The sequence below is a fragment of the Chiloscyllium plagiosum genome, unplaced genomic scaffold, assembly GCF_037043375.1.
Source record: "Chiloscyllium plagiosum isolate Xiang-an unplaced genomic scaffold, Cpla_swu_hap1 HiC_scaffold_29, whole genome shotgun sequence".
NCBI lineage: Eukaryota > Metazoa > Chordata > Chondrichthyes > Orectolobiformes > Hemiscylliidae > Chiloscyllium > Chiloscyllium plagiosum.
In genome coordinates this window covers 6,871,616-6,886,071 of record NW_028270167.1, presented here as the reverse complement: position 1 = coordinate 6,886,071, position 14,456 = coordinate 6,871,616, and the positions used below count along the sequence as shown (strand labels likewise).

The 14,456-nt window shown below is 43.0% G+C and overlaps 1 protein-coding gene across 1 annotated transcript in view; it reads left to right on the top strand.

The window, feature by feature from the left end:
- The first annotated feature begins 10,967 nt into the window (after positions 1-10,967).
- Positions 10,968-14,456, top strand: part of LOC122540540 (FXYD domain-containing ion transport regulator 6-like) — a 42,796-nt gene continuing 39,307 nt past the window's right edge. Inside the window, exon 1 of the mRNA XM_087976338.1 lies at positions 10,968-11,140. The gene's annotated coding sequence lies outside the window, so the exon portion shown is untranslated. The remainder of the gene's footprint in view (positions 11,141-14,456) is intronic.

The following is a 14,456-nucleotide window of genomic DNA, read 5'->3' as shown; positions in this document are numbered from 1 at the left end:
TGGGGACTATGTGCTGCTTTGTAAGGCAAGTATACCCTGAGTTCAGAATTGATTGCAACGTCCACATGGGGTCGCTCCAGAACACTGCACATTACTGAGTATTACAATCTCTGATTTTCAAGGTTGCTATTCCATCCATCTTTTGAATTGTAAACCTACCCGTCCTCCAGCCTTTATTCATTTTGTATCTAAACTCCCAATTCTCTCTGCACCACCAATTTCCAGCTTGTCAATATTTACAGGATGTTCTGACTTGTCTTTCTTAGATCCAAAGTTATTCACCTTTCCAGGCAAATTCAGTAGAGATATGGTGTATGAGGTCATGGTTCTGAAAAGGTTAACGTTGGGGACTGCATTAGGCTTTACTTAATCTGATGGATGTCATTCAGGTTCACGTAGCGATAAGGCAGACTATTTTCGATTCTTGAGGACTGCAGACCAATATCCCCAGTCTTTCTAATATTTTCTAACAAATGAATGTAACTTGTACCCATTTGCCATCATGCAATGAACTACACCTTGTTCAGACAAGGCTAAGATTCACTTGTGGATGATCTGCTATTGCTGGAAACCAATGAGACACTGAGACCCAGTCAAAGGGAAAATAATCTTTCTCCCCACAAACAGCACATGTTGCGTCTCACTGCCTTCCTGAATTGTACACCCAGAGGCAGGACTGAAATGCATGGGGTCTTTGCACACTCGAATTGTACTTCGAGCTGAAAACAAACACAGCAGGTCTGGCGGTATCGGTGGAGCGAGAAACAGAGTTAATGCTTCAAGTCTAGCTGTTGTGTTGAGGGCAATATTACATTCATGTCCAATTCTGATGTAAACCATAATGGTGCATGCGCTTTGATGGTAAACCTGTCACTGTGGGCGGCACTGAATCTCTGGCCTCTTTGTTATTGACAGAGACTGAGGTGACATTGAATAAATTGGTTGGAGATTCACCCCCACCCCACAGTCACAAATTTCCTGACAGATGGCTTTGGGGTTTCGCCAGCAGAGATGAGGTTGAACTTGTCCAGACATCCTTCTACGCTCTGAGTAAGGTGTACCTTGCCTTCTAGCTGAGCCCTACATTTGGAAACTCTCTCTTTAAACCTCCCAGCTTTTCCTTTAATTCCAGCTCCTTGACCAAGCTTTTGGACATCTGTCCAAATGTGTCTTTTTTTGACTCAATGTCATTTTAAAACAGAAAGTGCTAGAGAAACTCAGCAGGTCTGACAGCCTCGGTGGAGAGAGAAATGGAGTTATCATTTTGAGTCCAATATCATATTTCTTCAGACCAATTTCATATTGTCTGTTTACACTCCTGTTAGGTTCTTTGGGACATTTTACAATATTAGCAGTGCCTATATATTTACACACATATGTTGTTACACCACAGTAGTGAAAAATATCTTATAGGACAGGAACAATAAATAGAAGCAACATTTGGTCTGTTAAGTCTGCTCCTCCAATAACATCATGGCTGACTTTCTGACTTCTTCACTCTCTAACTCGCCCCACCTATCCTTTGATACGTAGACAAACCAGAAATCAATTAATTAATCACAACCCTTGAACTCACTGACGATCCACAACCCTCTGTGTTTGGGAATTTTAAAGATTCATCACTGTCTGAGTGAAGAGATTTCTCGTCACCTTAGTCCTAAATGATCGGTCCCTTATCCTGAGACTGCGGTCCCAACCCATCCTGTGTCCCAGATTCTGTAGCTGAGGAGAAATAACCTCTCAGTGTTGATTCTGTAAAGACCTTTCATAGCTCAATTTCACATTCTTCTAAATGCCAAAGAATAGACAAAAACTCCAGTTCACTGTAAGAACCAGGCTCTCCATTGTTTGCACCTGGATTTTCCACACTTCTTTTATCATCCAAAGTGTGGGGAATGAATTAGGTTCTAAGCAATACATGGCTGACAGAACTTACACAGCACAGAAACTAGCAAGTTATATTCAAAGCCAGCATTGGGTGATTGGCAGACGAGGCAGCACTGACAGCTGAAGGCTGATGTCTGTTTGTGCCAGTGTTGTTGCAGTATATAGCTCAGAGTGATCTGTTTGGCAGGCAATCTGTTTAACCCATTCCCACCAAAAGAAAATGGCCTTCCCAGAGCTGCAGGAACTCATTGGCAACGCCATTGTTCTCAACTTGTTCCAGATCCCAATGAATTAAACAGAGTCATTTTGATAGATGAGTGCGTGCTTTAAAAATAGATAAAAGCTTTGAGGCTCAAAGGGAGATTATTCTGCTGGAGGAGTTTAAAACCTCACTTCCAGAGATGATAGGAATTCACGTGGAGGAACAGAAAGTTCAGGAAGTGAGAAGGGCAGCAGAATTAACAGATGAATATATGTTGGTACATAAGACAAGCTTCCGGCCAGAATTTCATCCTGTGAGGGATAGAAGTTGGGAGGTGGGAAGATTCTACACTACTAAACCAAGAGTAGAGAGCACTGGTAAAAATTCACCACAGGTTAAAAAAGATGCCCAAGAGGGTGGACAGGAGGTGAAAGGCCTCAGGTGTTATCGCTGTAATGGAGTGGGGCACAGAAAGTTACAGTGCCAGTAGTTTCAGAAGACCACTGGGAAAAGGTGTTCTTACTGTCAGAAAGTGGGACATGTAAAGTCACAGTGCTGGTCGTTAAAGAAAGGCACTGTGGGAAAAGATGTGATAAAAGAAGCTAAGCCGGTGACATTAATGAAGGTAGTAAAGGAGACCCTAAGAAGCGCTGAGGAGCAGCAGGAGAGTGCACAGCCTCGGCAGGGACTGGGTATGGAGTTAGTACCTGATCTCTCCAAAGAATTCGCCTCTGTGGGTAAAGTTTACTCAAAAAGAACAGGGGGAGAAGGACAAGAAGTTATAATTTTGAGAGATACAGGATCTAACCAGTCATTGATAGTAAGGGAATGAGCAAATATACACTCTTTCTGATCTGTCACCTGACAGTGTGGTAATTTGTGGGATAGATGGACAGAAATTTAGCGTTCCCCAATGTAAGATCAGGTTGGAGTGCCAACTCAAGATTGGGGAATTACAGTGGGAGTCAGTCCCAGGAATTCAGTTTGTTCTTGGGAATTATTTGGCAGGATCCAAGGTGGGAGTGACACCCTTTGATGTGGAGAAGCCCAAGGAAGACTAAGAAACTGAGGAATTAAAACAGAAATATCCTAATATTTTCTCAAACTGTGTGGTAACCAGACCCCACTACCATAAGTCACAGCACGAAACGAAAAGTAAAGAGAAAGATGAAGGAGTTGAGGATCAGTTAGTGAACACCCTGTTTGATGTAATAATGCAGGAAAAACCTGAACAGGCAGAGGGTCAGACAGAAGTGTTTAGTCCTGAAAAGCTAAGTGACTTGCAACAGCAAGACAAGATGATAAAAGATATACATGTGGATGCATACTCCAAAACGAAGGCAGAGAATATTCCAGAGGATTATTATTTGAAAGATAGAATCCTAAAATGGGAATGGAGACCACAGCAGGTTAGTGCAGAGGAGAAATGGGCCAAAATGTACCAGATTGCGTTGCTGATTGTGTACAGACAGGAGGTGTTATGGGTAGCACATGAACTACCTGTAGGAGGTCACCTAGGGGTACGAAAGACTCAGGATAAGGTACAAAAACATTTTTACTGGCCTGGAATACACAAGGATGTGGTTAACTTTTGCCATACATGTCACACATGCCAAATGGTAGGTAAGCCACAGGTGGTAATAAAACCAGCACCTTTATTGCGAATTCCTGCATTTGAAGAACCTTTCATGTGGGTTATAATTGATTGTGTAGGTCCCCTTCTGAGAACTAAAAGTGGGAACCAGTATTTGTTAACCATAATGGATGTGTCTACCAGATTTCTGGAGGCAATTCCATTACAGAGCATCAAGGCAAAAAGGGTAGTACAGGAGTTTCTTCACACGGTATGCACTACCCAGAGAGATTCAGTCAGACCAAGGGCCAAACTTTACTGCTAGTCTGTTTAAGGAGGTTATTGATAGCTTATGTATACTACACTTTAAATCAAGTGCATATCATCCTGAATCCCAGGGAGCATCAGACCTTGAAGACCATGTTGAGAGCATATTGTCAGGATTACCCGAATGATTGGGATAAGGTATCCCATTTGTATTGTTTGCCATTAGAAATGCCCCAAATGAATCTACTCAGTTCACTCCCTTTGACTTAATAATCAGGCATGAAACAAGAGGTCCTTTGAAATTAATTAAAGAAAATTGACAAGACCAAAGTCGGAGATCTCACACTTAGATTATGTATTGGAGGTGAGGGAGAGACTAAATCGAGTAGATGAGTTGGCTAAACAACATCTAAAGAGGGCACAGTAAAGAATAAATCAGGTGGCAGATAAAAGCTCTGAGATTTGGATGTTTTCCTGAGGGGATGACATGTTAGTACTGTTACCAGTGATAGGAGATCCCTTCAAAGCCAGGTTTAGTGGTCCCTATCAAATTGAGAAAAAGTTGCGTTGAAAAGTGTGGTGCTGGAAAAGCGCAGCAGGCCTGGCAGCATCCGAGGAGCAGGAGAATCAATGTTTCGGGCATAAGCCCTTCATCATCCGCAGTCTTCACTTTCTCCTCCCTCAGATGAACTATCTAATAAAGATGCCAGATAGAAAAAAAAAGCTACTGGGGAATGTCATGTGAAGATGTTAAAACCGTATTATGCTAGAGAGAAAAAATTGGAGAAACAGGTGTTAGTTACTGCCCCAGAGTAAGGAATCAAATCCAGATGATGTGGATTTTAATGTGCCTCAAAATAAATTTAAAAATGAAGAAGTCCTTGAAGAGTGGGATAGGTTAGTAAGCTATCTGTCTCAGGAGCATAGAACACAGTTGAAAGATTTGTTACTCAAGTATAAGGACATATATAAGAATCAGATGGGGAGGACAAATGCTATTGTACATGAAGTAGACGTAGGGAATACTGCTCTGATAAAACAACACCCCTATCGGCTTAATCTTTTCAAAGCCAGACAGGTCCAGATGGAGGTGGAGGCCATGCTCAATGAGGACATCATCGAACCAAGCCAGAGCGAGTGGAGTTCGCTGATTGTCTTAGTTCCCAAACTGGATGGGACTCAATGATTCTTTGTGGATTATCGGAAGGTCAACGCCATTACAAAATTGGACTCACATCCACTTCCTAGATTGGAGGACTGTATTGAGAAAGTTAGACAAGCCAGTTACATCATCAAGTTGGACTTAATGTGTGGTTACAGGCAAGTACCTTTATCAGAGACAGTGAAAGAAATTTCTGCGTTTGTAACCCTAAATGGGCTATATCAGTTTAAAGTGATGCCCTTTGGAATGAAGAACACACCCGTCGCATTCCAAAGACTCACGAACAGAGTTGTGGCTGGGTTAACAAACTGTGCAGCCTTTAGTAAGTCCTGGAAAGATCACATGGTACAGTTGGCAGAGCTGTTCGAATGACTACAAGAAGTAAAACTGGTGATAAATATAAATAAAATGGAATTTGCGAAAGCAGAGGTGATGTTCTTAAGACATAACATCGGTCAGGGAAGGTTGAGCCCATGGAACGTAAAAACGAAGGCCTTCGAGGAATTTCCACAACCAACCTTGAAGAAAGTGGTGCTTCAATTCTTAGGACTTAACGGATTGTATCGGAGGTTTGTTCCAAACTTCAGCAGTGTAGTGGCATGGTTAACCAATTTGCTGAAGAAAAACACAAAGTTTCGGTGGACAGAACCATGCCAGAAGATATTCGATCTTTTGAAGCCTATATTAACCACCAAACCAGTTTGAGCTACACCAAACCTTTCAAAATATTTTAAAGTTGCCATCGATGCTAGTGACGTAAGAGTTGGAGCTGTACTCCTACAGGAAAATGAGGATGGGATTGAACTGCCGGTTGGTTTCTTTTTGAAGAAGATCAATATCCACCAAAGGAAATACTCCACGAAAAAGAGCTACTGAGCTTGGTCCTGGCCTTACAACATTTTAATGTGTATGTCACAAACAATGTTATGTTGTTCTTATATTCCTTGAACGCTTTAAAGACAAGAATATGAGACTATTTCGTTGGAGTCTTATGTTACAGACTTTTAATTTTAAAATCATCCATGTTGCAGGTCGTAAGAATGTAATCGCTGTTGAGTTATCACAGATTTAATTGGTAACGTTTATGTGATTTGTATTTATTTAAATATACACAGTTGCATGAGAAGACGTTAAGGTGAACTTAGATTAAAGTTATCAGTATGTTAGGGTATTGTGTTTAAAGAATGGAAAAAAATGTGCAGCTATCTTTTCATTATGATGGTTCATTTATTTCTTGAGGGGGGAGGTGTTCTGAAGATGTGGGTGTACTGTACTTTTAAGAGAGTTAAAAGCTAGCAGAACTACTTGACAGCACCAAGTTTAACCCATGTCGTAACAAGGGTAAAGTGGGTGATGTGGTGTATATGGGTTTCAGTAAGGGGTTTTTTAAGATTCCCCATGGTAGGCTATTGCACAAAATAGAGGCATGGGATTGAGGATGATTTAGCCGTCTGGATCAGAAATTAGCTAGCTGAAAGAAGACAGAGGGTAGAGGTTGATGGGAAATATTCATCCTGGAGTCCAGTTATTAGTGGTGTACCGCAAGGATCTGTTTTGGGTCCACTGTTGTTTGTCATTTTTATAAATGACCCGGATGAAGGCAAAGAAAGATGAGTTAATAAATTTGCGGATGACACTAAAGTCGATGGAGTTGTGGATTGCGACGATGGATATTGTAGGTTACAGAGGGACATAGATAAGCTGCAGAGCTGGGCTGAGAGGTGGCAAATGGAGTTTAATGTGGAAAATTGTGAGGTGATTCACTTTGGAAGGAGTAACAGGAATGCAGAGGTAATGATAGATTTTTGGTCGTGTAGATAAGCAGAGAGATCTCGTGTCCATGTACATGGATCCCTGAAAGTTGCCACCCAGGTTGATAGGGTTGTTAAGAAGGCATACGGTATGATAGCTTTTTTTGGGAGAGGGATTGAGTTTCGGAGCCACAAGGTCATGCTGCAGCTGTACAAAACTCTGATGCAGCCGCACTTGGAGTATTGTGTACAGTTCTGGTCACCACATTACAGGAAGGATGTAGAATCTTTGGAAAGGGTTCAGAGGAGATTTACCAGGATGTTGCCTGGTGTGGAGAGAAAATCTGATGAGGAAAGTCTGAGGGTCTTCTGAGGGGTCTTGAAGCTGTTTTCGTTAGAGAGAAGAAGGTTGAGAGGTGACTTAATTGAGACATATAAGATAACCAGAGGGTTAGATTGGGTGGACAGTGAGAGTCTTTTCTACGGATGGTAGTAACTTGCACAAGGGTACATAGCTTTAAATTGAGGGGTGATAGTTATAGGACAGATGTCAGAGGTAGTTTCTTTACTCAGAGACTAGTAGGGGTGTGGAACGCCCTGCCTGCAACAGTAGTGGGGGACTTCAAGGGCATTTAAATAGTCATTGAATAAATATATGGATGAAAATGGAAGAGTGTAGGTGAGATGGGCTTCAGATTGGTTTCACAGGTCAGTGCAACATCGAAGGCTGAAGGGCCTGTACTGTGCCAGAATGTTCTATGTTCTAAGTAGAGTCGAGACTGAGCTGAGACCAGTCATGATTCTAAAGAAATGGTAAATGGGACCTGAGGGACTGAATGGCCTATTCCTGCTTATGGTTCTTATGTTCGGGGGTTCTTAAACATGCAATATAAATGTAAGAGCTTATTGTTCATGTGTGTATCTGTCTTCAAGGTATCAGCATCTTTAATGTACAGTCCATTTATCTGAGTTACTAATGGTATCTCACTCAATGGACAAATCTCAAGTGGAAATAAGGGTGAGCTGTGAGACTGTTTTGTCATGATGGTGGGGGAATTTCTGCCTAGTTCAACTCTGTTGTCTCCTGACACCCTCCTGCACTCCTCCTTGCCATTCGCTGTTCAGAATCAATAACTTTGGCTGATTTGTGTTGTCCTGTCCAACACTGCCTAGGCCAGCAGTGCAGAGGCTGTTTCACATCGTCATACTGGTTCAGATCAATCGCCCCCTCACAAACTGTAGCACCTTCTTGGCCTTCTACAGCTCAGTTTCCACACTATTGCATTATGTCACTGAGACAGAAATCAAGGAAATAAAGGATTAAGGCAAGCTCTCTGGAGCATCTTGGGCTCAATTGTTTAGCAGTTGTGTTGTTGGACTAGTGAAATAGAGACTGAGATTCAAATCAGTTCAATTTCAGCTTCCATAAGCCATAAAACTGATATTATTTAAGTGACTTTGAGAATTTGTAAATACCCAATTGGTTGATTACTGTAACTTACAGGAAGGAAACCTGTCACATTTACTCAGTCCTCTTTACCTATGACTCCAGTCCTTCATTAAAATGGTTTACTCTTATTATTCTCTGAACGAGGTTAGAAAGTTACTGGTCATATCAATCGCTGCTTAAGTTGGAGATTCCTTGCTACCTTCTCAAGGCAAAAGTGCCTTTGATGAGGAACACTGACTTGAGATTAACAGTGGAATTGATCACTGCTGTTTAGAGACTGTTTCATTTGAATGTTTATATTTGTTTCACCAGTGAATTTAACTTGTCACTCTGGGAGTAATTTAACTTGTCTCTCTGGGAGTGATTTAACTTGCCGCTGGGAGTGATTTAACTTGTCACTCTGGGGGTGATTTAACTTGTCTCTGGGAGTGATTTAACTTATCTCTCTGGGGGTGATTTAACTTGTCTCTGGGAGTGATTTAACTTGTCTCTCTGGGAGTGATTTAACTTGTCTCTCTGGGAGTGATGTAACTTGTGGCTCTGGGAGTGATTTAACTTGTCTCTGGGAGTGATTTAACTTGTGGCTCTGGGAGTGACTTAACTTGTGGCTCTGGGAGTGACTTAACTTGTCACTCTGGGTGTGATTTAGTTTGTCTCTCTCGGAGTGATTTAAAAATGCAATAATTGGTAATCTTCAGACTGGGTTGATGAAGTGTTATTGGCTTGTATACATATGGCTCTGAATCAATCTGCTGATAACCATCCCATCAGTATGACCTTTGATGGTCATTCCAGACCTAAGTGAGTGTTTTGTCAAAGGAATGTCCATCTTGTGGATGGTCTACCCCTGGGCTGGGAGGCTAAAGATCAAAGCTCATCCATTCCAGAGACATGTAATAACATCTCTGAACAAGTTGATTAGGAAAAGGAAAGTCACTTAGCCCCTCAAGACTGTTCCAATAATCAATGGATTTGTATCACAACTGTACCTGTATCTCAACTCCAGCTACCATCTTTGACTCCAAACCCTTGGTACCCAATACACGTCTATCAGTTCTGATCTCTTGAGTTAGAACATAGAACATAGAATAGTACAGCATAGTACAGGCCCTTCAGCCCAAAATGTTGTGCCAAGAATTTATCTTATCTAACACCAACCTAACCTACACACCCCTCAATTTACTGCTGTCCATGTGCTTGTCCAGCAGTCGTTTAAATGTCCCTAATGTCTCTAACTCTCTACCATCGCTGGCAGTGCATTGCACACACACACCAGTCTACCTCTGAACTCTCCCCATACCTTCCTCCAATCACCTTAAAATTATGGCCCCCCATGACAGCCATTTTGGCCGTGGGGGAAAGTCTCTGGCTAAACACTCTATCTATGCCTCTCATTACCTTGTACACCCCTATAACATCAGCACTCTTCCTTCTTCTCTCCAGTGTGAAAAGCCTGAGCTCTCTCAACCTCTCTTCATAAGACATGCCCTCCAATGCAGGCAGCATCCTGGTAAATTTCCCCTGCGTCCTCTCAAAAGCATCAACATCCGACCTATGAGGCGACCAGAACTGGACCCAATATTCCAAGTGTGGTGGAACCAGTTCTGAAGAAGAGTTTATATTGGACTCTTCAAAAGACCTGTTGAGTCTCTCCAGCATTCTCTATGTTTGGTACAAAGCTATCAATGTCAGTTTTGACATTATCGATTGACTCAGCTTCAACAATTTTTTTTTTAACGAAGACAGTTCCAGATATTCACTACCACCTGAATGAACAAATGCTTTTTCAAATCAGTCTGAAGAACCTAGCTCTAGTTTTAAAGTTATTGTCCATCCTTCGGGATCCTCACCAGAGGAACCAATTGCCTCTAACTACCCTGTCAAATCCTCCATTATCTTAAACACTGGAATCACACCCTGGACAGATCACACCTGGAGTATTGTCTGTGGTGCTGATGATGCAGAAGAAGGTAGATGATGAAGAAGATCTGCCTGCACACAAAACAAAACTTTTCACTGTACTTAGATAGTCAAATCAAGATATAAAAGTGCTGGAGAGGTCATAAAGACAGTTTCCAGGAATTTACAGGAATTAGACCATGAATGTATGGGTTTATTGATCAGGAAGGGATTGATCTTGCCCGTGTCTAAAATATGAGGCTGTGGAGTAGAAGTTTTTATCCAGTGGACCCAAAGAGAATGTTTCCATTTGCGAGGGATAGCAGTATGTCAGGTTTTCATAAAATAGCCCACAAGAAATGAAACGTCCAAATTTGAGAGAATTTGCTGTGAGAATGTGGAAGTCGCCACCAAAGGGAGGAGTTGAAGCGATCCGATTGAATTTAGGGTGAAACGACTCAAGCGTAGGCGGGAGACGGGAACAGATGGGGGATTGAGATGCGGAAAGATGAGAGAAGACAGGAGTAGTACCCAAACACCAGCACGGGCTGTGTGGGCAGAATGGCCTGCGGTACGGTTCTGAGCCTTATATCCCGGGTTAATCTCAATTGTTTTGTTTTCTCGAGGGAAGAAAGGCATAATGCAAAAAAACCCCAAAAAATGACCTGACAGCAAGGACAGACTATCTCCGGATAGGGTGGGAGTGGGAGTGGGGTTAATCATTGACCATTTCCTGGGAGTCTCCCAAAGAGGAGCAGCAGCTGCAGAGGTCGCTGCTATCGGTGTCTGTCTCTCTCAGTTGTGTGTGTGGGATGGTAACTCCACATGCAAGGCACCCAGTGAATCCCTGTCCAACGGGAAGGCGAGGAGACTAGATCCCTGTCCCTGCGTGTGCTCACACAGCACAGCCTGCCCTGTTCCCCAACACCAATCTCACAGCGTGCAGCAGGTAAGCCCCTCTGGTTTATATTAACAGGGAGGGAGAGAGAAAGAGGAGGAGGTGGGGAGTAAAACATCAATTAATGGCCAAGCACCTTTCATCGAGAAATGGGATTTCAGCAACAGTGAAGTTTGGATTCGACGTGGATTTGCCTGAACGTGACATTCAGCAACAGGGACTCAGATTGTAAACTGACCGCCTGTAATTCGGGGTAAATGTCTCTGAAATGTTGCAGTCGGTGCTGATGTCGGGTGTCTGGGGAGGGGGTCGCTTATGTGAGGGTCGGATTGTCAAGGTTCTAGGAATTTCGACATGAAATCCAGCCGTGATTATTTCACCGTCTTTACCCTCTGTTCGAGATGACATGTTTAATCTTACATTCAGTTCAGAGACACCCCCCTCTCCCCCCAACTGCCCTAAAAGGGTGTTGTCTGGAACACGCGGTGTAAACAAGGGCGCTCTCTGCTCCTGGACATAACTACATTCAAATAAAACAGGAATGTGTGCTGCTCCGGATCACGTCTTGCCCCTTTGTGTGTGTGTGTGTGTATAATTCTCTCTCTATCTTCCCCCATCCCTCTGTGTACGTGCCTGGGCGCTGGGTGTGAGGGGGGACCCCAGGGTTTGCCACTGAGTTAGTCAGACCTGGTGCCCCTCACATTGCCCCTGGAACAGATTCTCATTGTGTTGATCTCCCGTTTCATTGAAGATCAAGCGATTTTTCCACCTCCTCCCCCTCTCTGTAGACAACCTGTTCCTTTTCTTTATCAATAGCCTTCCTCGCTCAGCCCCATTTTCCTCCCCCTCCCGCATTTTAATACGAGATGTGCCTTGAATGAATAATAAGACAACACGAGATTTTTCTTTTCCTTGATTTGGGAAATATGGCATGCCAGGAGGGGAACAATGTCACCATATTGCCCTCTCTCAGTATGACGTGCGTGTTTTGAAATATTTCTCGGTGTTTGTCAGGTGCTGAGGGTCTGTATTTTGGGGAAGGCTGAACATATTTTCACTGGAGTGACCTGGTGTCATTGAGGACCCCAGTGGGAAAGCTTTTACATTGCATTAATTCCAGACTAGGATTAATGTCTACTTTCAGGGTTTAATATCCATCAGTGTCTAGCTGAGAGTGCGCAGTGCTGAGAATGAGAGAATTTCCACAGGATGTGTAATGTTGATTGTAAAAAATGAGTGAATATATTTTATCAGCACACCTTTGAAGATCGATTCACAGTTTTTGAACTGAAAAGGCTGGAGCGGATTTCCCAGGTGCTTTTTGAGCAGATTGTAAGATTAGTTCAACGGGCAAATGGATGCTGGAAATTTCAGCTTCAGCCCCTCACACTTAACCTTCAGTTTACTCCACTCCCTCCACTCCACCCTATGCCCTTCCCTGGTGAGCCTGTTACTGTCCCTGGGTTCTGCAGAGTGCAATGTTCCCCTGTACTGCTGCACAGTCACAAGCTCTCACCCCTCCCTCCCTCTCTCTCCACATCAACAACAAAATATCTCCATACCTACACACCCAAAATAACTGTCCTCCCGAAACAGTCCCAAATGCAACCTGGGATTAAGGTACAGAGTAGAGCTTTGTCTATTCTTTTATCTACACAGTCTCCAACAAATACTGTCAGGACATGTACAGCATGTTTGATACAGAGTAAAGCTCCTTCTACACTATCCCCATCAAACATTTCCAGGGCAAGGACAGTGTGGGGTCAGATCCAAAGTACATCTCCTCCAATTCTTTTAGACTGAAAATAAATCTCCTTCTACACTGTCCCCATTGAACACTCCCAGGACAGGTAGCCTGGGATTAAATACAGAGTAAATCTCCTTCTACACTGTCCCCATTGAACAGTCCCAGGACAGGTATAGTCTGGGCTTATATACAGAGTAAATCCCATTCTACACTGTCCCCATTAAACAGTCCCAGGACAGGTATAGTCTGGGTTTATATACAGAGTAAATCCCATTCTACACTATCTCCATTAAAAAGTCCCAGGACAGATAGCCTGGAGTTAAATACAGAGTTTGTAGGACAAACAGGAAGACAGCTAACGATCCGTATCCATGAACACCAACTAGCCACGAAACAACACGACCAGCTATCCTTACTAGCCACACACGCAGATGACAAGCAACATGAATTCGACTGGGACAACACTACCATTATAGGGCAAGCCAAACAGAGAACAGCCAGGGAATTCCTAGAGGCTTGGCACTCATCCACAGACTCTATCAACAAACACATCGACCTGGACCCAATATACCGGCCACTACAGCGGACAGCTGGAACTGACAACCGGAAGCGGCAGAGACAGGCCACTATAAATGCCGGAGGAAACATCACAGAAGCGCTTCACAGGAGGCTCCCAAGCACTGAGGATGTCACCTAGACAGGGGACGAAACGTTTGCAAGACAAATTTTCAGCTTAAATATAGAGTAAATGTCCTTCAACACTGTCCCCATTAACCACTCCCAGGACAAGTATAGTCTGACTTTATATACAGAGTTAAGCTTTCTCTACTCTTTGAGAGTAAAGATCCCATTACTCTCTTAAACTGAAAGTAAAGAATTTTCTACTCTTTTAAACTGAGAGTAAAGCTCCCTTGACAATGTCCCCATCAAACACCCCCAGGCCAGAGACAGCATGAGGTTGGATACAGGGTAGCATTTCTTCTGTACAGACGCCATCAAACACCCCCAGGGTCAGGTACAGTACGGGGTTAGATGCAGACTAAACCTTCTCCTACTCTTTTGAACCGAATGTCAAACCCTCAGCATCACACTTTTCGACTCTGGTCCGCAGCATTTGCAGTCTTCACTTTCTCCTAATCGCTCTCCACTGTCCCCATCTTATACTCCCAGAACAGGGACAACATGGGGTGAGATTCAAGGACCTTTTAGTTTATCCAACAAGTTTGAATTTTAATTTTTTAAAATTTATTCAGCATTTATTACCCATCACTATTTTCCACAGTAGTTTTTGAGTGTCAGATATCAGTTCAGGTGTGTTCTGAGACATATAGTTCAGGCCAGATGCCAGAAAATATTGATTTACGCCAAAGGTGATCGATAGCTGGAATGGGTTTGCAGACATGGAACTTGATGTTAGGATACTGTCAGACAGAGCTTAATAAGGAGCAAGTTCAACCTGGAGTTGTGGAAATATCAAGGGATTTAGAATTTCATTTCCCTTGTCGGCTAGTTCTCATGGCCGATCTGAATGGTTTTGACAATTAGAGAGATAAGGTGTTCCTTCAGAATCATGAGTCAGTTCACACACACACACACACACACACACACACACACACACAC